Genomic DNA, 25,044 nt, shown 5'->3' with positions numbered 1-25,044 from the left:
AGGTATATCAGCAGTCCTCAGTTTTTACACCTGCCTGTAAGGTCAACAACAGCCCAAAGTCTAGCCCCTTGCATCAGGGGCAAGCTGCAGTCTGCGAAGGCCAGGCTCTGTGGTGTCTGGGTGCAGTGCCAGGTCCACCCACTACTCTAGGTCCCGACCCAGGGGCTCTCTGGCTGCAGCCTTGTCCTGACAGCCTTCTCTACCCTCAACTGCTCCGGTTCCTTGGGCCACTTCCCTATGACCATTGCACCTTCTGGCCTACAGCTTGGGAGTTATCAGACTGGAGCTTCCCTCTGGCTCCACTGAGCCCAGCATTGCTCTGTCCAAGGTGTTGCTGGTTCCCTTCCCTATGGGTACCTAGCTTCTTCTCCCTTGCTGGTCAGGGCAAGAGTGAGCTCCCCTCTCCTCTGAAGCCTTTTATAGAGCCCAGTCTGGCCCTGATTGGCTGACTGCTCCTCATCCTGATTGGCCCAGCTTGCGCAGGCATTCTCTGGCCAGCACTACTGCTGGTTGGAAGGGATTCTTATCCTTCACTTTATTCACATTTTCTTTATTTCACTATGTTGACATTGGGTGCTGTGTCCTCGTCTGTTAAAGTTGTGAACCCTCCTCTCTGAGACAATACTTTAAAAGGAGGGAGGGCTAGTATGAGTGGATTCCTCAGCTATTTACTCCCTCTTTTATCTAATGGCATTTTCCCATCCTTCCCATTATAACCCTAAAACTTTTCCTTCCCTCTACGTTAGCTGCACCTACATCCCTTTGTGCAACTATCAGGGATTCTCCCTTCCATTCCATGGCCCTGCTGGAGCCTGAGAATATCCTGTCTCTTGGGGTCATTGCCTCTATAGCCCAAGATTACTTCTGACTATCATGCGAGCCAGTTTATTACATTACCTAGCTTGTCTAGTCTCTTTAAATCACATAAACCTGGGAAGGTTGCAGTAATGCAACTCTTACCTACAATTTAGGCAAGAGAGAAATCTCTTCATGGAATAGTGAAGAATTTCTTCAATTCCTTTTCTCTACTCTTTAATCTTACAGGAAGAAAGTATCTAGTGAGCCATAGTAATGAATTCCTGACTCTTGAAATTTAGTTCTAATTACAGCAGCTGTGAAATCCCTAATCAAGCAGGTCAAACTGAGGAACAAAATGGAGTCATAACAATCCCCACATTCCTGTCCTAAACCTTCCATTTTTCTCCTCTTGTTATGTTAATTTCCTTACCTAACTTTAAATCTTACTTTGCAGTTTATCTATCTATTCAGAGCAGCCTTCCTGAGTCATGACACACACGCCCCAGCCAGCACAACTATGTGCAGAGCCCTCCTTATGTTGACTACTGATACACAGGTGTGCACCCACTCAGAGTGGAAAGGCAGCTTTTATATCTCATGCCCTCGGGAGACATTTGATTCAAGAAGGAATTTCCCACTATGGTGAGATGCAGCAAGTTGCTGCTACTAATTATATTTTGGTTGCAATTCTGAATGACTTTTGAAATGCCAACTTTCTGTTCCTGTACCCACTATCTATAAGCCTCTTGCAGACTTGTTGAATAATTTTCACTTTTCAGTCAAGCTATTTTCCTCTCTCACACATTTTATTTTTTCAAAAGTACAATTATTTTCTACTGCCATGTGCCTTCCCTCTCCTGCCCTCTTTTGCGGGTATATAAGATTAGGAAATACAATCTGGCTGAAACTCCACAAAAAGTTTGCAATCCCTCCTACAAACCACAAATCCAGGCCCAGAATACTTTAATCAATTCCAACATCACTCAGGTTGATTTAGAAAATCAGTTGTTGGGAAACACACTCGATTTGGGAAGGCCAGACCTAGAAGCCTTGGAGGTATGTGTGTGCCACTGTGACATTTGTCATGTTAGTTATTGCTGCTTAGACTGACATCTCCACTTGCTGGAGCAACCAGCTCAACAAACTTTTTCAAGTTTATCAATAGATTTGTACTTGTCAAACTAAAGCATGTAGCCCAGCAGGCATGTGGGTGAATTTTTGTTCATTGGGCTAAGTGGGCCATATTATAATTTCCCATATACTAGTATCAATCTGAATGGTATTGAAATGCTTTAATCAGCTGGTGGAATGGGAGCACAAGGAAATTGTTTGCCTGGAAGTTTTTCCCGCTGCTCCCATTGGCTGGTGCAGTAGAAGGCATGGAGTCAGGTAAGCGCCCCCGCCCCCAATCACCTCATTCCCAGACCCCATACATGCACCCCCATCCTGCTTCTGCACCCACCCTCACAGGCCTCCCCAGCTCCACTTCACTCCTGCACTCTACCTCCCTCCCAGACCCACCACCATAACCCCAACTTACACCCTCCCTCCCACCCTGACCTCCCACCCTTAGTCTGTTCCTGCACCCTCCTTCCCTGCCAAACCCCCACCCCATCCTGCACTCTCCTTCCTGACCAGATCCTGCACCCATTTGGTCATCACGGATGATTGGCTGGTGGTCCATGGAAAAGTCTGTGTTGAGCAGCGTGGGCTGCAGGCCAAAAAGTTTGAGAACCACTGCTTTACTCTCTTTACGGATGTTAGATAGGTGGACCTGAACATTATAGTTATGTTTGAGATGGATAAGCTCATCTCGGAATGCTCCTTTTGAATTGAAATATCTTATTCTTGGTCTCATTGAAAAGCGTTTTTGGAGGGTAAAATAAATATACATTTATAATTGTAAAAATAGTGTCATTTGTGTTTTTACTCGAGGATAACTGAAAATAATGGTGTTAGTTCATTGGAGCTAGCATGCATAGACCCCTCATGCTTTGAGTAATCATGGGGAAACCAGAAAGCAATGAATGCATCAAATGGATTGCATGATCTGGGCCCTGAAAAAGACAAGGCAGAACCTATAAGTAGAGCCCACACAACTCCTTCCCCAGCAGCTTCTCCTCAATCTCTCAACAAGTGTGGAACTCTACTGGCTTGGGGGTTGGAGATATCAGTCATGAGAAGGGGCTGGAGGAGCTGCCTGTAATCCTCTCAGAACCCCACCAATTTTCTCACAGATAAGTGCTCACAGATAGTGCTCCTGATCTACGGTTTGTATTCACTTCAAAGATGCAGCTAGAGACCAAGGACCAATGTCAGTAATGTGCTTCTGCGGAACTATTGGTGGAGCAAGAGTGCTGCATGGATTCCCTCAGACTGACATTTGGAACACGAGTCTCTGCAAAACATCAAAGGTCTGTACACTTAGGCCATGCCCTCCCCGCCTTCCCCAGGTCTTCTCAGCTACTTCTCCTTTGAACCAAAAGGATAACACCTCAGGTTTTCCATGGCTCTCAAGCTATTACTTCTGTGAATGATCCCTCTTCTTGTTTTTGCCTGAAAGAGGATGAGATGACTGGTGTGTGGTGTTCACAGAAAAGTGTAAATCTGCATGTTCAACTCACATTTATTAGGGTGGAATCTATAGCCAGTAATTACTTATTTTTTTAAATCTGCTTAATAATGTTCAAAAAGAAGGTCACAATTTATACATTTCCTTCCTTTTGATGTTAATCCAAAACTTAATTACTAAAATCTAGTTTTATAATGAAGGTCTAGGAGATTAGTGTGTTCCCTATATTAACACACAGGTGCAGATAGGTGCAATATTTCCTGTTTGATTTATAGATTTGCAAACTAGCCATCTTCATTTCAGTCTGAACTCACAAAGCAGCAAAATTATTTTAAAATTGAGTTGACAATCCTTGAGGATGAATTACTGGCACGCCTTTTAGCTGCAAAGAGTAATTTCCTTGGGGATACATTTCTGACTAAGAAGCTGGAAACAACACAGAATATAACAAAATAGAAATAAAGGTAAAATGCAAAAAGAATCAGATCCGCAACAATATATTAGCATTTTGTTAAGATGAAAATGGCTTTTTTGATCAATATCAGGTGTATTTCTTATTGCATGAGCTCTCTTTTTCAACATATTCATCTGTGAAGATCTCACTGTGTTTCAGAGATTCTTTTTAATAGCTTTTTCCATGGGTAATAGTCTGAGTTGTGTTCATAAGTGAAACTGCATTGCGTCTGTGGCGTAGTAGAATCTCTCTGTAATTTGTGCTCTAATAATTATAAAATTAATCATAATGAAATCCTTTAATAAATTAAAAATAAAAGCTGCAAGGAAAAATTATATTGATGTTTTACATGTGACTGTTAACAGAAAAATTGCTTTCCTTTTACACTTTTCTTTTTTCGTCGTTTCTTATAAACCAGGTGCTTACTGATATTTTTCAGTATTGTCTGGTTTAGAATTATGTTGAGATTACACTGGATTGAGTTATTGGTTGTTTGCCATTGCTGTCATAAACTAAGGGACCAGATTTTTAAAGTTATTTGGGCATCAGTGCAGATAGGGTTTTTCAGAATGCACCTAAGCATATAAGTCCCAAGGACCCAAGGACTGTAGGAGGGAACAGGAGGGAACAGTGCAAGAATTACTCCAATGAGAGGTAGGCAGATTCAATCACTTGAGCTGTTTCCTCTGTCTCTAAGTAGTCAGAACTAACTGTAAAAACATATGTCCAGTATGGATCTTCCTTCAGAGGATGCATAATGATCGGCATGCAAATTCAGTGATTCAAGAAGGTAACATGAAAATGATGGATGCAATGCATATTTTGGAGCTCCATATTAATTTCTACTGTGCTGATGCACATCATTGCATCTCTTGTGCAAACAGTGCTAAGTATGCAAACCAAGCAGCTAATGTTAAAAATCACTGCATTCTACAGTCATGGTTCAGATGCAGTTTAGAGAGAAATATTATACTGTATTCATAAGTCTAAAATATCATGTGATATCAGTAATAAATACATAGCACTTGCACCTCTTTTTCATCTTTGCAAGTGCTTTGCAGACTACCTCATTTATGCTAAGATAGGGAAACTGAGGTAGTGATTAGGTAGCTTGACCCAAAAATCTGAGGCTTTCAACACTCAAGGCAGATCAGAACACAGAGGCCAATTATCAGACTAGATGGCATCAACAAACAACTACAGGAATGTAATGGGATATTAATCACATGACGGCATATTGTCTTTTTAAGAGGCAGGCTCCTATTTCCTTAGGTTGAAAGGATTCAGTAAGTGCTGTGAGATCATAAAGAGTTGAAAGTTGTGAACCCTGCTGGGCTACTCTTCCATCAGGCTTGCCTGAAGTCAGAGGAAAGAATGAGAGAATATGGCGGGAGCTGATTGCCCTGTGTGCATACATCCTGCCTGGACTCTTAGGACTCAAGTAAGATGATCCCAAGGAACTCCATAAGTTGCAAATTGGCACATTCGTTGCAAGCTTGTATTTGTGTGAGTGTGGGGTCAGTGTTACTTGTCCCCTATATAACTTTAAACTAACATCAATCAATGCCAAAGTTTCCTCTTTAAAAATCCTCGGTTTAATAAAACTTCAGATTCCAAAGGAAACAATCTATATTGATGAAACAGCTGCCAATAACAAACATTTCCTTAAAATCCTCTTTCAAAAGAAGCCATCAAACTAAAGCATCAGAACTCATTATAAAAAGGTTGTTGGGACAGACTGGAATTTAAAACGCTTCCTTTAAAAATGGTTGTGTGTGAAAAGAGTTGAGAGATGAGGAAGAGAGTTGACCTGGGACTTGGAACCAGGGAAGGGGTTGCCTCTTACATTACAAACATTCACATTTCGGGGCCTGATTGTCCAGGACCATGGACCTTGTGCCATCATATACAGCAATGAAAGGTTGGAATGGTAGCATTTCTGCCACTTGCTTTGCACTGGGGTAAATGACTATGCAAGGTCATAGTTGCATAGTTTCTGCATTCTACCAGTACATTTTACAAAACGTGAACAGCTCTGCCTGGAATGAGTTTAGCTATTTCTTATAGGCTCTGCCTTTTTCTATCTGTCACTCTTTTGGTAGCTTCATGCCTTTGCTATTAATGCAAAAAAGGCCAAATCCTGAAATCTTTACCATGACAGTACTTGAAGTACTAAAACCTAAGTAAAAATTTATAAAGGACTTGAGGATTTGTCCCATTACGACCAGTTTGACAGTATTTGTCAGTTAAAATTATGTAAAGAGAGCAAGGGGAGGCGGAGGGAAAAGCTATTATAAAATAGATTTATGTTGCTTTCATAACTAAACTATGCTCTGTATAAAGCTATATTCTAATGTGCGTGATTCTGCATGAATGTCATGTTCCTGCAGATGTTCTAGCACGTTACAAGCAGCTGCACTTGCTATGGGCATATATAGTAGCTGGATACTTTCTGTGTCTTCTCTCTATTCTCAGTTCACAAAACCCATTGAGGGAAAGTAATCACTGATTTATTTTCTTTCTTTCTTTTAAAATGTTTGAGCCGTGAGAAACAAATGGGTTGAAATTAAATATTTGTGACTCAATCTGGCAATGTCTGCACTCAAAACTCCATTTCCTTATTGGGAGTGCTGCATACAAAACAATTTTAGAACCCGGCCCTTTGAATTTCTAATGCCCTAAAGTGATTTGAAGCAAGGAAAAGAAGTTCATGCTGCTTTTAATTCTGTGGCTTCCTCGCGGGCCTGATCCTTCAAAGGGTGAGCACCTCTTCTGGGTCCCAAGTGCTGTCAGCTCTCACTGACTGCAGTGGGAGTCGAGACTACTTCACATCTTCAACCTGGCAGAACTCAAAGCTCTCAGAACTTTCTAGAAACAGACCCCAGAGTTGTTGCTACTTCATCGCTTTCAAACTCTCTGGCTTCCTCCCACTGGTTCCATCACAATGCTACTCACTGAATCATGTCAGTCTTATTCAGGCCAGGTCCAGCTCTTAGCACACACACAGTTTCTGTATCTCTGGTATATTGCCAGAAGCAAAAGTCAACAAAGTAAAGATCAATGAGACTCATGAGCATTATCAGCTAGTAGTGGCAAGAGCTTCCCTGCTCTATTTTCTCATGGTTGAGCTGAATAAGATCAATCCAATATATCAGTTCTCACTCAAGGTTACTATTCAGGAAGAGATCAATATTTTTGTGTGCTGCTCTTTTAATCTAGTGTTACCATTGGCTTAGACCCGTGTCTCCCTGCTGTCACTGACTTTTTATGTTGTATGTCACAAAGCAGTGCAGCAGGCAGAACCCTCTGACAATGGGCAGAAGAGGGTAAACAACCTGATCGACTGTGTGACACACTCCACTTTCATTTACATCAGTTGTGGCCATTTGAAAGAGACAAGCTTACGGGCCCAGACCAATTAGCTTTCCAGGTGCCATCTGACTGTTACTTAGACACCTTTGTGTGTTTAGGGATGAGTCAGGGTGTGTGCTCATGCACATGCCCACTTAAGTCATGATCTCTTTCCCCCACAACCCTTCGCTGCATAAGTCATTGGCTATGTAGAGGTAACTTTAAAGGTGTGCAGGGACCCGATCTGCTGTGGAGTGTGAGGAGAGGGGCTGCCGTAGAGAGCTCTCCTCCTCTCTTCCCACTGTGGACAGGAGAGACTGAATGGGTTTGTACATTCCAGCTAGGATCCCATACTGGTGCTTAAACTGCTTATTCCAAAGTCCAGCTATACTGGGCTTCTGGAGAGTTGGCCTGCGGTCCATTAGTGTCACCCTAAGTCTGAGATACTCCGTGGGGGCTAAGTGTGCTATTTCCACAGAACCTCAAGCCATGCAAAAAGGCTTTCTTAGAGACACAAAAACAGTATCATCCCTAGCAAGCTCCCCCAGTGCAGAGTTGATTTTCTCACTAACCATCCTGGGAGCAAAATGTGGAACCTGGATTCCTTTCTGAAATTATACACTGAGTCATCCAAGGCTGCCATGGTTTTCACACAGGCAACCCAGTGGGGGAGGAGAAAGTAAATAAAGACGTGTTAGTTACACCTACCACAAGAACTGGGGTCACCAAATGAAATGAAAAGGCAGCAGGTTGAAAATTAACAAAAGGAAATATTTCTTCACACAACACAAAGTCAACCTGTGGAATTCCTTGCCAGAGGATTTTGTAAAGGCCAAGATTATAACAATGTTAAAAAAAGACCTAGATAAGTTCATGAAGGATGGCTATTAGCCGGGATGGGCAGGGATGGTGTCCTTAGCCTCTGTTTGCCAGGAGCTGGGAATGGGTGGCATGGGAAGGATCACTTGATGATTCCCTTTTCTGTGCATTCCCTCTGGGGCACCAGGCACTTGCCACTGTCAGAAGACAGGATACTGCGCTAGATGGACCTTTGGTCTGGCCCAGTGTGGGCATTCTTATAAAGAGAGGGAAGAGGTCTGTGTAATGTTCTCTGATTTGCTATAAAATGCTACTTTCCCCTTCTTGCACCACTGGACATTACTCTGAGTATGTCTTTGCTTCTCAACCCAGCCATTGCTGTCATAGGTTCACAGAGGGAATTGTACGATGGGCACCCCTCCCTATAAGCTACACATTCCTTTTGTCAAAACAACAAATGGGGATGGAGGAGAAGGGCCCAGGGCTGGCTTGGCTATTAGCTGGCAGGTCCTGGAGGAAGGTGGTAACTTTGGGAGAGGGGTTGGTTTGGCTTGCTGAACATGTGTTGTGCGGAAGGAGGAGGTTGAATCAGCGCTTAATTTGGGTCAGAGCTTGCCAGGGCTAAGCCCAGGTACTTCTGGGCTTGCTGTATCATTTATTACTGTTAAAAATATTGCTTGAACTCTAGCACCTAATTGCTTGAGCTCTGCACCTCTTTCATTACCAGGTAAGCACTGGATTGAATCCCATGTGGAGCAGAGAAAAGAGGCTGTGAAAGCTGGTATTCAGTCTGCTAATATTTGCCAAATTCAAATAGCAGTCTTGTAGCTGTGTCTTACTGCAACTCCTTCCAGATCCCCTGTAGTCACATGTAAGTCTGTCACACTGGGAGATGTATTATAGGATTGTTCCTGCAAAGTACCAACCACCTTCTCCTCTCTTTGAGGGTGCTCAGCCCTTTGCAAGATAGAGCTCTGTGTTTCTTTTAATTCTTTAAAAAAAGGGGGGGGGGGGGGGAAGGACCGTGTATTCCTGACTGCTAAAAAGTAAAGCATGTGTGCCTAAAAATTAACTGGAGCAGAATAAAACTTCATTATCAGAAATGCTAACTGTTAGAACACGTCTCGCATTAAATCAGAGGTCTCTACTGGGAGTTCCTCTGGATCATTTGATCAAATTAAGCTCCTAAAATATGGTTCAAAAATGTCATCCCGGTGTAGGAGATAAAAGACAAGAATAGGGCAAGGAAATTACTGAAAATTTGGGAAAATGAAATGTTGACTCATGTATTTTGACATAATGTAGAAATCAGGAGGTTTGCCAGACAGATCAGCTTCAGATGCTGCTTATGCAATGTTTGATTTGCACAGCTGCATTGTAGATTACCCATCACCCTGAGCACGAGCGGCTGGACTTGGGGTAGGCAGCCCTACAGGACACAGGGAATCCTCTCTCCAGACCCTTCAGCAGCAGCAGAGTTGCTGTGCAGTGTCTATTGCAGCCTCAGGGCTTTAGTAGCCTTTGCTCTGATTAACTCTCTCCTTATGCTGGTACCACCCACCTGTAAATAAACTTGGATCCACTGGCTCCTCCACAACATCTGTATCAAAACCCAGCCAGTAGCCATGCAGAGAGGTCCCTGAAGCTGAACTGCAGAACACTGCTGAGCAGATGCCTTCCTTTCTGCTTCCACCTTTCTAAAAAGCCTCTGACTCCCATGATTGATTAATAGCTAAACAAAAAATAGTTAACCTAAAGCACACGCCTAGCTTCCTGTCATTCCCATCCAATGCCACAGTCGGCATTTCAGCATTTTCTCTGGCTGTTTTCCACTGTCTCATGCCAGTTAGTTTCACAGCGTGGGAATGGTGCCCATACATGCCTCGTGTGCCAAGATTTGCCCATTCCCTGTGCTTCTCCCATCTTGCAGAGGTCTGTGAAAAGGCTCTGGACATATAAGAGCTACTTTAATCAAACAAGTGGTCAGGAGGAAGAAGAAAGCAGGAGGAAGGTTGAGGCAAGAGGAGGGACTGAAAGGAAAGAAATGGAAGATGGACAGATAATTTAACCATGAGAGTAATTAACCACTGGAACCATTTACTGAGGTCTCTGGTGGATTCTCTGTTGCTGACTATTTAAAAATCAAGATGAGATGTTTTTCAAAAACATCTGCTCTAGGAACTATTTTGGGGAAATTCTATGGCCCGTTCTGTACAGGAAGTCAGACTAGATGATGTTGGCCTTGTTATCTATGGGTATGTCTTTACTACTGGTGGATCAATGCTATGGTTGTCGATCAATTGGGGTGGATTTTGTGGGTCTACGGAAGACCCAGTAAATCCATCGCCAAACACATTCCCACTGACTCTAGTATGCCACCGAATGAAAAGCTTAAAGTAAGTCAATAGGAGAGTTTCTTCTATCAACCCAGCAAAGTGTAGATATTGCATTAAGTTGACCTAAGGTACATCAACTTCAGCTATGTTATTTATGTATCTGGAGGTGTATAACTTAGGTGGACTTTATGTCATAGTACAGACCTGCCCTATGATCCAGAAGTGGAGAGGGAGGGGAAGAAAGTGAGGAAAGAGGAATGGGACAGAGATTAGATGATTAAGAAATTTAGGTTTCAAGTGTCATTCTGCTTTGAAAAGTAATTCAAATGGGCACCAGCTGTCTCAGTAGATCTGCTCCATGAATGCATTATGTCACATCTGCTGGTCGTGCATATTCCTTTTCTTTTTTTTTTTTTACCACTAGTACAGAATAACCACAAATTGGGCTCAACTGCACAATTAAGTGTCAAATGTGGAGCCACTGCTTTCAGTGAGGTGGCATAGGTGTAACTAAGGAAGGGATCTGGCCTACAGAATCATTAGTACTGGCAACAAAATAGGAAGGAAGGAACCCTGCTTGGCTTTAAGATTCCAAGTTGAGTTTGCTGAGCTGGCAGTTAGGGAAAAAATATATTTTTAGTGTAAACTGCCACAATTTGAGCTGAAGTCAATGTGTTATGCTAACCATAGAATCTTATGTGATGACTTTTGTACACTGTTGAATTTTTGCGTCATATTTTAATGTTGACAATAAAGATAATCAGCTTTTTGCATCACTGCAAGATGACATTGCATCATGCAATATTGTTCCTTGGTAACAACTATGTACTCTAATGCAGGATCTTGATAGTAATATTGTTTGCTATATGAATGCAAGCTAGAACACACAAAACTATAAACTAAATCACGTCCTTTCCATCATCTACGGCTCCTAAAACTTTCTGACTCTAGAGCCTCATATTTCCTTACTCCACCTGTGTTCTGTACCTTTGAATACATGGTCCTCTACTACAGCAAGAAATAATTAAAGGCAATAACAGCACTTTTCTGTCTCCATTTTATCTCTAAATCTGTGGAGGTGCAAACAAAACACATTGGCTGGGAGAGACTACTAATGCTGATGAGTGTTTAAATGGCTTGATAATCTTTTTTTTCCCCCTGTAGGCTATCACTGAATGGAACTCAAATACATGCATGTTAGGGGTAGGAACAGATGGCACTTCTGTTATGTGAACAAGAAATGAGGTGAGAGGGCAGCAAAGTTGAAAAAAAAAAAGACCTCCCTCCCTGACTTACCAGAGTTCATTGTGCTGCCCTCCTGTTGCAGTTGACTGTGACTCTTTATTATCATAAAGATATGTCAGAAGTTAGACAGAGTGCCAGATGATAACCTTAAATCCTTTAGTGCATTTTACCAGGTTTATAAAAAAAAATAAAAAAAAATAAAACCTGACTAAGGGAGGTGGGAAATATGTCAGTGAGGTACTACACAAAGAGCTCAATACATTTGTTGACCTCCTCCCCTTCACTCCTTTAAGGAGGATTTAGTTGCAGTCATCATAATATCGTGGGTGCTTTCTTAAAAATAATTTAGATGCTATTGTCTGTCTGCCACTTAAAAAATGTAGCTGTTTCAATGCACTCCTGCTGAAGTTGAAAAAGAGGGATTTATTGAAATGCCTCAAAAATCCATCAGACTGTCAAACATATTACTTGCCAGCTGAACTGCATCTTATTCCTGTCTCTCCAGCCCCGGCTTCATTTTTTAGAAATATTTTTGTCTTCTCCGTAACAGTCGCTTTTCTTTCTTACCTCCCATTTTGCAAATGGCATCTGCAGAGTTAGATTTGAGGGTTGAAATGAGAAAGCAGTGTTTTGAAGTGACTAATTTGCAAGCAAGAAATAAAGCCCTTGTAAGGTGGTCCCGGGAGGATGGGGGGGGGGAATGTCATCTCCATGAACACTCTTTGATGCTACATGTAATCTGGTGCATTTCAAAGACAAAACATTTCCTATTTTCAAGTATCTATGTGAGCCAGGGTTGGTTTACCAGTTTCCGGAGAATAATGATCTCCACCAGGGGCAGGGGCAGGGACACACCCTCCCTCCCGCTCCCCCCCAAAAACATTCCTGTTCTGTTAGAAAGGGGCAATTGCAGTCAATGGTTTATTTGCCACATTTTTTGCTGTTCCGGTGGCAGTGGTGGCTATTAACACTTAGCTGAAATGTTTCCTCAGTAAATTCCAAATGTTGGCAAGCGACATGTTCTTCCACAAGACATTTAAATGCTATAATGGATTTGTGTTTACTTTTCATTTCTATAAAAGTAGTTGCCAAAAGCTGACAATGATCTAACCTTAGGTGGTTCAGATTCAGATTTGATAGCCATCCAAAAATGTGGTTGCTTATCCAGTCCTTTCAGCTCTGGAAATTTAAGATGACATTCCAGTGTTATTTGGTTTCAACTGAGCCAAGAACACCAAAAAACATTGTTTCTCCTGTGGTCTCCTATAAAAAAAAGCAAACAGATAGGAGTGAAAAATTAATAGAGTTAAATGTTTTGAACCTTAAAAGGTTTGAGGGTTGATTCATCTTTTGTATGAATGTTCAGGTTGGGTTTTGTTTGATTCAAATGGACTTACCGAGCTGCTACCTTTTGTCCACTTATTTACAGTGAATCAAGTCAACTGCAGTAATGAAGACTTCTATATTTAAATCATTATTTAATGGTACTCAGACTGCATGTTTTTAAAAACTTCTGGCACTTGCGGTCTGGTCATGAATTGGGTCCTAAGTTCTTATACATGTAAATAGCTGTAGGTGTTATATGGGGAATTATTCAGTTAATTATATGGTTCATCTTGCAGCTTTTATTTATGAATAGGAAAATTGATTATTGTGAACTTGACTTCTCACTCAGAGTTAATATTGACCACACCTAAAAGAGCCTACTGGATTTTCACTCCAGTTCTGCATGGAGTGCAATTAACATGCAGTATGCTCCCAGGAACTTGGGTAGGCTTGCAAGAAAGATCAGAAACATTGTTTAAAACCCCCTCAAATCTGTGCAAATAATTTGGGACTTTTTGCTGATCAGAATACACATGGATACAGTCAAATGTGACTGGTGTGTTTGGGTTTCTTTTTGTAGTTGTTGTTTTGCTCTCTAGGCAATGTATTTTAGGGATGAATTCTGTGGTTTGAATAGAGATACTGTAGAGTCTACAAAATGAAGGGAAAAAGTGGTGAAATCAGAATGGCCAAAGAAAGAGAAGTTTTCACAAACATGAAAAACAAAAAGTTCCTTCCAGAAGCTGATTATGATGTGAGCCATGAGACCTGATCAGAGAAAGTATGGTGGTAGGTTGGCTTACTAACCTGAACACTCCCCCTTCTCCCACACTCACAGTGAGCCCTAAACATCTTGTATTTGAATTTCTAACAAATAAGAGACATGATAAAATACTATGAGGAGCAGTTGGTTTTTCTACAGGCTTTACATACTGGTTTTCCTGAAGCTTCATAATTTGCAACACTTAATTTATTATAGGAACTTCGCTGAAGAAAAATTTGGGACCAAATCTGTAGGGAGGCATAAAACTGAGTTTGCAAAATAGTTTCAAGAAAGCCATCCTGCTTGCCTGACAATTTTAATTTTATTTTTCTGGAATTGACCCATTGACAGCCATTGAATCCTTAGCTATGTCCAAGCCAAACATGTCAGTTAATGTTACACTAACATACTTTCTACTGAATTGGAATGAAACTCTTACTTGTTCACATTTATACAATAAGCCATTGTAATTAATGCTATTACAATTAATACTGCCAGAGAAATAAATAAGGAATCACCATTATTGTTGATTACTGTCACATATTAATGCATGAAATATGACATTTGGAAAACATACTCCTTTATGACAATTGTTGTAGTGGTTGGCTCACGCAGTGTACAATGCAATTGCTGGTGCTCACTAGTGAAAAAAATAAAGGTCCTGCTTCTATTTTGATTAGATAAATGCAAGTCAATAATTTTGCATGAGGAGAATTTGACACAGATACTTGGATACGAGACAAATGTGTTCATCACTACTCATCCTTCCTTGTTCCACTACCTCTGACTCTCCCCCTTTCTCTGCCCCGCCCCTCTGAGAATTAGTTGATTATTCTCCTTCTGGATTGCCTCTTATTGTATCTGCAATTTTATATTGTAAGAAGCACATAAGGAATAAAATATATTTGTCCAGCTGATGGAATGAAACTACATTTTGGAAAGCTTTTTTGTTGTTCCTGTTTCATTTTCTTTTCAGTTTAGTCACTTTTCTAATGTGTACCATTTAAATGCTCTATGTACAGTACATGATTCTTTTAACTATTTTAATTATTTGGGTTGAAGTGATATTATATATTGTTCTGTTTAGGGAGCAAGCATGAATTTACCACTGACGCCAGAAAACTTCACAATGTACCTCTGGGTCAAGGACAGGAAGCGGTAGCAGAAATATCTATGGTAAAAGCATCAAAAGAAGGCCACTGGGTTATACTTCAAGTAAGTCAAAGCTCTTCATTACAACAGCGCTGCATTGCAGTGTTAAAATCTGAAGATTTTCAAAATAATGTGTCTAGATAAAACAGCACTAAATAATGATTACAAACTTCCTTTGTCTCTTCCAAAAGAGAGACTCATAATTTCATATCGAGGTATGAGTATTAATGGGTCATTTAATTTCAGATAAAATGTGAACTCCCTCTATCTTGTGTGGTAGGGAGTTGACTAAAGTATTTTACCAAACACATGCTATTTGATTTACTAATTTATTATCCATTTTAAAAAATCCTTTAGTAAATAAATGTGTAGCAAAAAGAATTGTTACTCTGTATAATCAGATGAATAGATACAAACAGGGAAGATTGCTGTCATTATGCAGTATATTGTGCTAAACAGATGCACATGATTTTTTTCAAATATTGTGCAATATCAAACTGCTTCCTTATGCCTGGGATTTACTTGTATCAATAAAATGTTTCATATTTCAAATCAATAGCTCACTGGGAAGCCTATTTCTCTCTCTTACCTTCCCATCCTCTTGCCCAGAATTTTCATCCTGTAGCAAAGTTGCTTGATACATTAGAGGAATTACTGGAGAAATTCAGTAAAGGGAGTCACCTAAACTATTGGTTTTATGAATGATGAACCTGCTCTTTCGCCTAAAAAATCATATCATTCTACAGGGGATTTTGGAAAACTCGATTAAAATAACCATTGCTGCCCATTGGAATCTTCATGCTGAAGTGGATAATTTTGATAGGCAAGTAAAACATCATAGGAGTTATAAAATACAAAAATTAGAATGTTTAAATTTATCATTTTAAAGCCATTTAAAATTGAAAACTCACTGACAGCTATGTCAGGCTATGAGATAATAAAACAGAATAAACTTCATTTCATAGAGATCCATTCACAAAATTATTTTATAGTGGTGTAACTGCACATCAAAAAAGAAATGTGATCCTCTCATTCTGGAGCATGAAAAATAGCTTCTGATTACACATATTCCTGTGTGCATGGGAAACCGAGTTTGCAGACGTTACAGATAATTATTGTAGTGTAGAAATGAGAAATTATTTTGCTTTAGTTTCATTTTGTTCCGTAATTTGTGAGAACATGAATTTTTGCACCCCATGTCATTGAGTATATTATACTACCACCACATGTTATTCACTGGCGTCAGATCTTCAGCTGGTGTAAATCAATGGACCCTATTGAAATCAGTGGGGCTATGCCAATTTACACTAGCTAAGCATGTAGACCTAAGTGCTTTGATCATGTGTAATATGAAACATCTCTTTGGTGGTACTAGATCATCATCATTTTTCTCTCAACTTGTTACCATTTTATAGAATGTGTTTTTAATTAAAATACTTTCATTGATATTTAAAAGATACACAAACACTGATGTAGTTAATAATTGCAAGCAGCGTTGCACAGACACAGTCACAGAAATCAATTAGCTCTTTAACATGAATAGTCACATTAAAGGGAGAACATTAACTTTGATTTTTTTTGGAGAAATTGCCTAATTGAAAAAAAAAATCTATTTTCTGATCATTCACATCTTAAACAGCATGGTCTGAAAATCGTCTTTAAAATCCCTTCAGCAGTTGCAGAGGCTTTTTTGTTCCCCTGTTGATGTTTATAGGAGTCTTGTAGGAAGAAAGAAACAGGTAGCTGACTGTACAGTGGAAACAATGACACAAAAAGTGCTGCCAAATGCACAAAGTAAACAAGCTACAACTACTTCTGTCATTAATTTCTGTAAGTTTTAGTCATCTGCAGCATTACTGATAATTGTAGGAGGTACAAAATCTTCACACAGGTATATGCTTTTCAAATTTATGGTGTCTCTTGAATAATCTCTCTCTGATCTTTCAGAACATGCTTGATCAATGTACCTGTGACCAGGAATTCAAGACTATTGTATTTTTCATTTTGCTACTGTCAGGCCTGTGTGGCTGAGTGGCAGAAATCTGTACCTCAGGGCTGGAACTGAAAGTACCTGTTTAACAACAGAGATCTTATAATTTCTGTTCATATTTTCTATAACTACCTGGAAGCACATTCTCAGGTATTTTAGTATTTCCCTAAGCTCATTTAAGTAAGCCTTGCCATCCCTGAACATTTGAAACTGTGCCGTGCCTAATCCTGTTGTTTTCTGTATGTGCAACACTGGCTTTCTATTTTTAATATGAGTTTTAAAGATGATTAACACATTCTATGAAGGATGACTTTGTGAGACCTCTCTTGTGTGACAAGAAGAATAGTGGAAATTTTCTGCCCCATCAACTGTTGTTCTGAACCTGACTGGCAAACAGAATTGAATCTTTCTTCACTGAGGATAGCAGTACACTAACTAGCCTCTACTGTTGGGCTGAATAATTATTTCATTTCCTTTAGAATCAAATCATGCACTTTAAAAAAAAACCCTTTCTTGTTCTATTACCCTGGGAAGATCTCCATTACTTCTTTGGCTAGATTATGTATGGTGGTCATATTACAGACGACTAGGATGGAAGACTTTGTCGCACATACTTGGAAGAGTATGCAACCCAATCAGGTAATAAAAAGATTCAGCAACCACAGAAGTGTTTCCAGAGTTAGAGCTCCCCCTGCTGAAAGCTGACACATTTTTATATTAATCCTAATACTTTTGAGGAATATAATTTTTCTTAAACGTGTTATTTGTGATCATGTGTGTTGCTGGAACATGATTTGTTATTTCACCTTTAATTCATCTGGCTCTTCCATCCATTTTTACACTGGCCATGAAATAAGCTATTTTATAACATTATTTACCTTAAATCAGCCCTATGCCATACACATATAAAATAAAATGTTATATTATTTTACAATAAGGGTATTTGGTATATGTTGGCAATGTTTTGGACTGCTGATTACTATTTTTATAAGGATACTGCTTAGCTGCCTGTAATTTAATTGTCAAGGATAAATCTCCACAGGGTAATTTAGGAGACATACCCCCAAAAGAATATGGTTGAGTCCATTTAGCCTCAAACCACTCCAGTTAATAAAACTCAACTCAAGTAGCCTATTTATTCAAGCAAGAATGTGGGCTTCTGATACTTCCTGATTCCAGTTATGATAGAATTATCCTACAAAGTTCATTCTCAAGATAGTTTCAACTTCCTGCTTTCAGGAAGCAGTCTTGGCTGGGAATCAGGAATTAAAGGAACACATGAATCTGAAGGAAGTTATCTGACGAGTTAGCAATTGCAGAAACTATTCAGTTAATCATTTTTTTTAAAATGTCTGGGCCATTTATTATGGCAATCCGACTGCTTTACCTTATCCTGCACATAATCCAGGTTGTGTATTCAGTTCTCTGTTACATGACCTGTACACATCGTGCTTTTGGATTCTTCCTTTTCAACTACTCAGATGTCAAAATGAAAATGGAATACTGATAAGCATCAGCTTTTAATAACATGATACTTTTTAAACAGCAAAACCTGTATGGTGGAATTGACTAAACATGAATAACTTAATTGTATACATATGCTGACATTTTGGAGCTGCCATTATTCTAGTGTGTTAATGTAATATCAAAATTCAGTAGGTTATACAGCCTTCTGCCTGATAGTCATGAACATCTGACACAGGCACTGCCAGACTGGATCAGAACCATGGTCCATCTAGTATACTATCCTGAATCCTGGAATGGCCAGAACCAGATGCTTCACAGTAAGGTACAGCAAACCTCAGAGTGGGATCTCTCAGGGTGGGATATCCCGTTACCCAATAAGGTCTCACTCTAACCCAATACTAGTTGGCTGCGTCTAGACTGGCCTGATTTTGCGGAAATACTTTTAACGGGAAAGTTTTTCCGTTAAAAGTATTTCCGCAAAAGAGTGTCTAGATTGGCACAGATGCTTTTGCACAAAAGCATCCGTGCCCAGTATAAACGCGCTTTTGTGCAAGAAAGCCCCGATGGCCATTTTAGCCATTGGCCTTTCGTGTGCAAAAAATTAAGGTGCCTGTCTACACTGGCCCTCTTGCGCAAGTATTCTTGTGCAAGAGGGCTTATCCCTGAGCGGGAGCGTCAAAGTATTTGCGCAAGAAGCCCTGAATTCTTACATTAGAACGTCAGTGTTCTTGCGCAAATTCAAGCGGACAGTGTAGACAGCTGGCACTGTGGCTTTTGCGCAAAATCTTGCCAGCCTAGACACACCCGTTAGGTATAGTTTAAGCCCTGTAGCATGAGGTTTTATCTGAATGAAGTTTATGAAACTGGAGTAAAAATGGAACATTTGTAGGTTTACCCAGTGATTATCCAGCTTTGTAGCCATCCATCTGCACAAAGGTCTATGGCTCTGTGGAAAGTGGATTTTGGCGTTCAGAAACACTATTTTTTCTCCACCTAGATATCCTCAAGTATGCTCCTTCTCTCCTACCTATTTAAGAATCCTGAGCTCAATTTAAGGATTTAGCTATTTTCATTTTTCCTCCTTAGTTTATCTGACCAGGAGCTACCCATAGTTGCAGTTGGGTTGCCATAAATCTAGGGTCATTCCACTTTCTCTGGCCCTACCAGCATGGGACATTCTCCCTCAAAGAAATAGTGGGAAACCTTATTCTATCTAAACAGATCTGGTGAAGCACTGAAGAAAGTTGAGCCATGGCAGGAGGTACTTCTGAAATAACTGTTTGTTTCTTTGGTGCAGTGCCATTTCTGAAGAACTTTTTTGCAGTTTATCTAGAGGAAGTCTTGCATCATGGAACTGAACGCTGCTGAAATGTCCCTCATTTTAGATGCAAATGTATCTCTATCACATATTCCTTGTAAGCTGAGCACTTGGGTGGCCACCCAGGGGAGGTTTAGGTGCTGCCCAGCTGATTAAAAGAGCACCCACAATGCCCACAGCCAGCAGCATGTGTCTCTACTCATGGTGCACATCTGTACATACCTCACTGGACATAAAATTTATTCTGCACGTGAATGGAAAAAATTAGAAGGAACATTGTTTCCATCCCCCATAAACCTGGGAGGGGGGGAATTATGTGCAGCACAAATGCTGAATCACAAACCTCAATTTAGAGAAAATGGTATTTATCTATCAGAAATGAGCTCCACATTATTTTAAGGATCCTGCACTACTGCTATTGTTGTTATCAGCATCAGCATCATTATGTTTCTTGGCAGGTTGAAAGGTATCACAAAACTGTAAGAATTCAGTAGTAATTTAGCATCCCACAGTAATACTTCAAAAGCATCAAATAGCATTTTGAATTTTAAGTCAGTACAAATGTAAATAAATAACTGCACTCCCACCTGTCTGTTGTTTTAAATGTCTAGTGAGCCTAAAATATTTGCATAGCAGTTTTTAGACAGAGCAGAATTACAGCTTATGAACATATGATACTGAATTAAACAATTTTACCATAAAGGACAAAATCTGATTCTCAGCAAACCATCTGAAAGGATATCATGATGATTAGACCATAGCTCCATTTTATTGTATGGAATGTATTGATTGTCAAATAGACAATATATGCATTTTGGTAATAACCTGAAGAAGAAAAAAGCCTGCCTCTCTATTTTGCAATCCTTACACTTTTATTGGCTTTCATTTCAAGACAGTATGGCACTTTTCAGAGATACTACTATAAATTGCTTTACTTAATATATTGATAAAATGTTAAGGATAAAAATGTTAAGCCAGAGAGCAACACTTTGTAATTTGGAAGAAACGATATTTTTATTTTAAAATATTTCTATCCCTTTATTTTTTAAATTAAAATGATCTGCAGGTTATTTGCTAACTGAAGAGTAATGTGGAGTGTGGGTTTGTTTTTTTTTTTTTGCAAATGTGTGTAGTTTTTATCTTTTGAATATCAATATGTGTGTATGATCTAAAGCAGATAATTAAAATATGAAGCCAATTGGATTAATTTTCATGGACATAAACTGTTAAGTCATGTCATTCTCAGCTATGGCTCCATAACAGAATAATTTGGTATGTAGCAAGGTAGGTTCCTTTTTCTGTTTAGCAAGAAGTCACTTATGGTTTGGGCTTTTATTTTATATTATTTTATTTTATTTTTTGACAGTTTGACAAGCAGCTATGTCTTGCTCCTGAATTTGTGCTCCTGGATTATCAATGGTACCATAAATACACTGATGAAATGTTACCCCCTGAAAGCCCCATCCACTGTGGCCTGCCCCCAAAGGCAGAGATTGAATTTTTGACAGTGACTACAGACAAACTGTTCCATAAGCTGTTGGAACTGCAATCCATGAATTCGATTACTGGGGAAGGAAAGGTTAGTAAAAACAGATTGCAAACCCTTCACAAGATGGTGTACCTACCGCTTGTTTGTTTTTTTCTGCCGGCTCTTTGGTTTCACCAGGAAAAGCTGTTTTGTACGGCTTTACAAAAAGGTTTGATTTGAAATTTGTAATGCAGGAAAACGATCTACAGTCTAAGTGATACATAAAAGAAATCTGAATATATTAAACACTGTTTTGAATCATACAACAATCTCTTTTGAGTCTTATTATACTTTTGTAGGACTCTGCTATTTAGAATGCTTTGTCAAGCTGCAGCATTCCATTTTTCCATGAACTGTATCCCAGAGCTTACCTCTCTGTAGGAAAACCCTGTGAAGCATTCTTGCATAGGTTCCTCCAAACTGATACAGAGAAGGGAGAGTAAGGTTTGTTTCAGCTCCCTTCCCACTACTAAAGAAAAAGCCTCCAAATACTATGGGGGATTCAAAGGTAGCTAAGTATATCTGTGTGGATGTACTTCTACACTAGCTCTGTGAGTGCCCGATTCTCTCAAATATTCTAGTTTCTCCTGTCAATAGCCTTCTATGATATTCCTGCCTTCTTCTCAGGGGGTTACCTCAGTTAAGAGGAGCTGGAAGAACTCCTGAGCTGATTTCTGGTGGGCTTGATTTTCTTTTGCCTTACATGCCAGTTCCCAGACATACCAAGCGCTTTGAGTCCAGAGAGGAAGTGGGAGCTAGTGCTACAGAAGCAGCTGAAATTCTCCACCCCTCTCACACACAATTGTGTGATTGGGGCAAATCACACAAGGAGTACAACGTAGTACAACAATATGACATGGTTGGCGAAGTGGTAACTTAAGAACATACTCTGAGAAGCTTTAAAGCTTGTCCCTTCCACCAACAGGGTTTGGTCCAATAAAAGATTTCACTTTCACCTATCTTGTTTCTTTCCTATCCTGAAACTAACAAAACTACAACACCACTGCAAGATGCAAAGTAATAGTCAATTGTCAGATACTCAGACTGTGACTTTCTTCTTTGTATTCAGTCTTTCCAATTACTGTAAGCATATACATTAAGAGGTCTTATATTCCAAAGGACATGCTGGAGTTAGCCAGCATGGTAGTTAACATTTTGGTGTTGGCCCTAATCCTGCTAAGATGTATGTATGTAGTTAACGTTATACAGTAAGATTAGTCCCATAAGAATTGATAGAACTACTGAATGCATAAAGTTTCTATGCAGCTGGGCCAACAGCCATTGTGGGCCCTGGGAAAAGGTGTGTGTGGAGGACCAGCTCCAGCACTGCAGGGCTTTGGGCGGAAGGGATAGGTCAAGGGCAATCAGCCCTTAGTGCCACCTAGACTGCAGTGTGCCCCGTCCCCCCAACCCTTGGAGTCATGCAGATCTGCACTCCAGAGCTCTGGCAGCATTTCAAAGGGCCCTGGGGCTGCAGCAGTTGCGACCAGGAGCTCTGAAGGCAAAGGCATACTAGATAGCATGCAGGAGAAACTTCCAGAAGAAATCCGACATTACCTCAAAAACAGCAGGACACTCCCCATATATACTGGTTTGTTTTCAATAATGTGAGAGAATAAATATGCTAAAACGTGGAAGTATTTTGTCATTAAAAGAGCTGACATGCAGTGGTTACATTGCTTGACTTTTAGCAACACGGTTGTGTTGACGAAAAGCTGTGTAGTGCAGATAAAGCCTTAGATTTGGAGGTATGCGTACTTCGCTTACATGCCTCAGGGGATGATCCAATCTAAGTAAAGACTCCATTGCGTATGCTGCATATAGGAATTGTCTGCATTTAGGAGGTGTTATTTTGGGAATGCACATGAGGCAATCCTTAGGTTAGAAGATTATACCCACTTTGGGAACTCTCTGAGGGTATGTCTATACTATGAGATAAAGTCGAATTAAGATCACAACTAATGGTGTAGCTGAAATCAAAGAACTTGAATTTTGGCACTGTCCACAATGCAGAAAGTCTAAGGGAGCACACTCTTCCTTTGACTTCCCTTCCACAGGACTACCGCAAACTACTACTACTACTACAAACTACTACAAACAGAGCACCCTTTCAGTTCGAATTAGTGTGTCTTCACTAGACCCTCTAATTTGAACCATGGAAGATTAACAACAGCAGCTTCAATCTTCTGTGTAGTGTAGACATACCCTGAGAGATGGAAAAACATGAACCCTTTCAAGTCCACCATGAGGTCTGCTCACTCTGCTAGGTGAAATCAAATTTGCTAGTGGTCCACAATATCTATGGCAGCTGAGAGATACTTAAATAGATCATGCTTTTAACCATCACTAGAAGATAATCATCAGGCATTGGATAGGGTTCAGTCTCAATACATACCCAAGTTTAAAATTAGGCTGATACATGCTGTCCTACCTTGTATGTTCAATGAGTGTACCAGGAATACTAACATAAGAATGTAGCAGTAGTTCATAACTAACATGCAGAGTTTTGTATTATAATCCTCTCCTTTTTTATAATTACTATTCATTGTGTATGACCAATAGGTGTAATAACATTTACCGATCTTAAATATTTAAGGCCAAAGGATCTCAAAGGGAGGCTTGATATTTACATACAGAAATGTCAATTCAGTAACATACCTGCTGTGTTCGGATTTAATGCATGTTCAGATCACGTTTGCATGTCTAAGTGGCTTTCTAGTTGCCTAACCAGTAGTTGGAGCAAGTGCTTTATATGTAAAGTTGTGGCTAATGCACATCATTCTATGACTGGATTTTAAAGGTATGACCGTTAGTCTGGAACTTTGAAAGCAGGCTCCAATTTTGCCAATTAGAAATACACATATTCATATTTGTACTTAATACTTTTAGAATTTGGGCATTCAAATAGCCATTAATACAAACAAATGGGGAAACTCCTAGCCTGCTTGCCCGTATAATTTTGTTTGGCCATGGAAAGAGCGGCTCTTAGAATATTCATTGTATACAACAGTATTTCCCCTAAATAATGTAATTGGAATTAATTTAAGAAATGTAGAAAACAGCACTCTTTTTTCTGACAATTTCACCTTTTTATTTTTAATAAATGGCTCACCCCAATTCAAAGAGTCAAGATATTCTTTACACTTCTTGATTTAGCTACCTTATGTGTTTTTATTGGGGGTGGGGGGAAGCTCTCTATCATTTATCATGTCATCTTATCACAGTCTCTTTGTGAGACGCAAATAGCACACTAATGTTTTCTTTTGTTAGGGTGAGTTGGCAATCTCCTCAGAGATGGAGCAACTACAGACAGCTCTCTCTTTTTTTCATATAATCTTCCTGACATTTGGATGAGACTGGCTTATCCATCAACATACAGTCTAGCTCAGTAGTAAGTTGCATGCCAACAGTCAATCAGAACGGATGGTGCTTCGTGCCCATCAGAAAAACAGAACATGAACGAAAGGATATTTTCCCTGAAAATATCCTGCCTCTCTTGTGTAAAACAGGATAGCTTTTTGCAGCTCAATATTAACACTAGTGTGAATAGCAAAAATATTTCATATTTACCTTGCTCTTGTTGGAGACATTAGATGATTTCTGCAATGTTCTAGTTCTCGCTTTTCTTTCTTTTTTCAAATCAAGCTGTGAATGCTCTTGAAAGTGGCTGGGCAGAGAGCTGCAGCATGTAGGATCTACCACGCAAAAGACTATGCTTGGACTCGGGTCTTTTGTTTGGGTCATGATTCATAATGTTAATAGATAACAAATACCTTGTCAGGCACATGTAGAGGAAAGGGTCAGACTCCAGTGGTAGCCGTTGCACAGCTCTTTGTATTAAGGGCAAAGAAACGTGGAGGAGATGTTTCAGAGAAAGCAGACAGTGCTGATCCTGATACACTCAGGTCTGCAGCTGTGATGGGTA

The 25,044-nt window shown here is 39.9% G+C and overlaps 2 long non-coding RNA genes across 2 annotated transcripts; one reads left to right on the top strand and one right to left on the bottom strand.

Annotated features, from left to right (window-relative positions):
- The first annotated feature begins 818 nt into the window (after positions 1-818).
- On the top strand, positions 819-15,782 carry LOC142830304 (uncharacterized). Its single transcript, XR_012905461.1, has 4 exons — positions 819-2,187; positions 3,088-3,212; positions 14,752-14,879; positions 15,563-15,782. It is a non-coding gene; the product is annotated as an uncharacterized LOC142830304 (long non-coding RNA).
- On the bottom strand, positions 11,375-24,818 carry LOC112544706 (uncharacterized). The gene is made up of 3 exons (XR_003088038.2): positions 24,690-24,818; positions 12,687-12,838; positions 11,375-12,163 (listed from the first exon to the last, which is right to left on the bottom strand). It is a non-coding gene; the product is annotated as an uncharacterized LOC112544706 (long non-coding RNA).
- Positions 24,819-25,044: the final 226 nt, after the last annotated feature.

This window comes from Pelodiscus sinensis, chromosome 7 (assembly GCF_049634645.1).
Source record: "Pelodiscus sinensis isolate JC-2024 chromosome 7, ASM4963464v1, whole genome shotgun sequence".
Taxonomy (NCBI): Eukaryota; Metazoa; Chordata; order Testudines; family Trionychidae; genus Pelodiscus; species Pelodiscus sinensis.
This window is presented reverse-complemented; position numbering and strand designations above follow the sequence as displayed.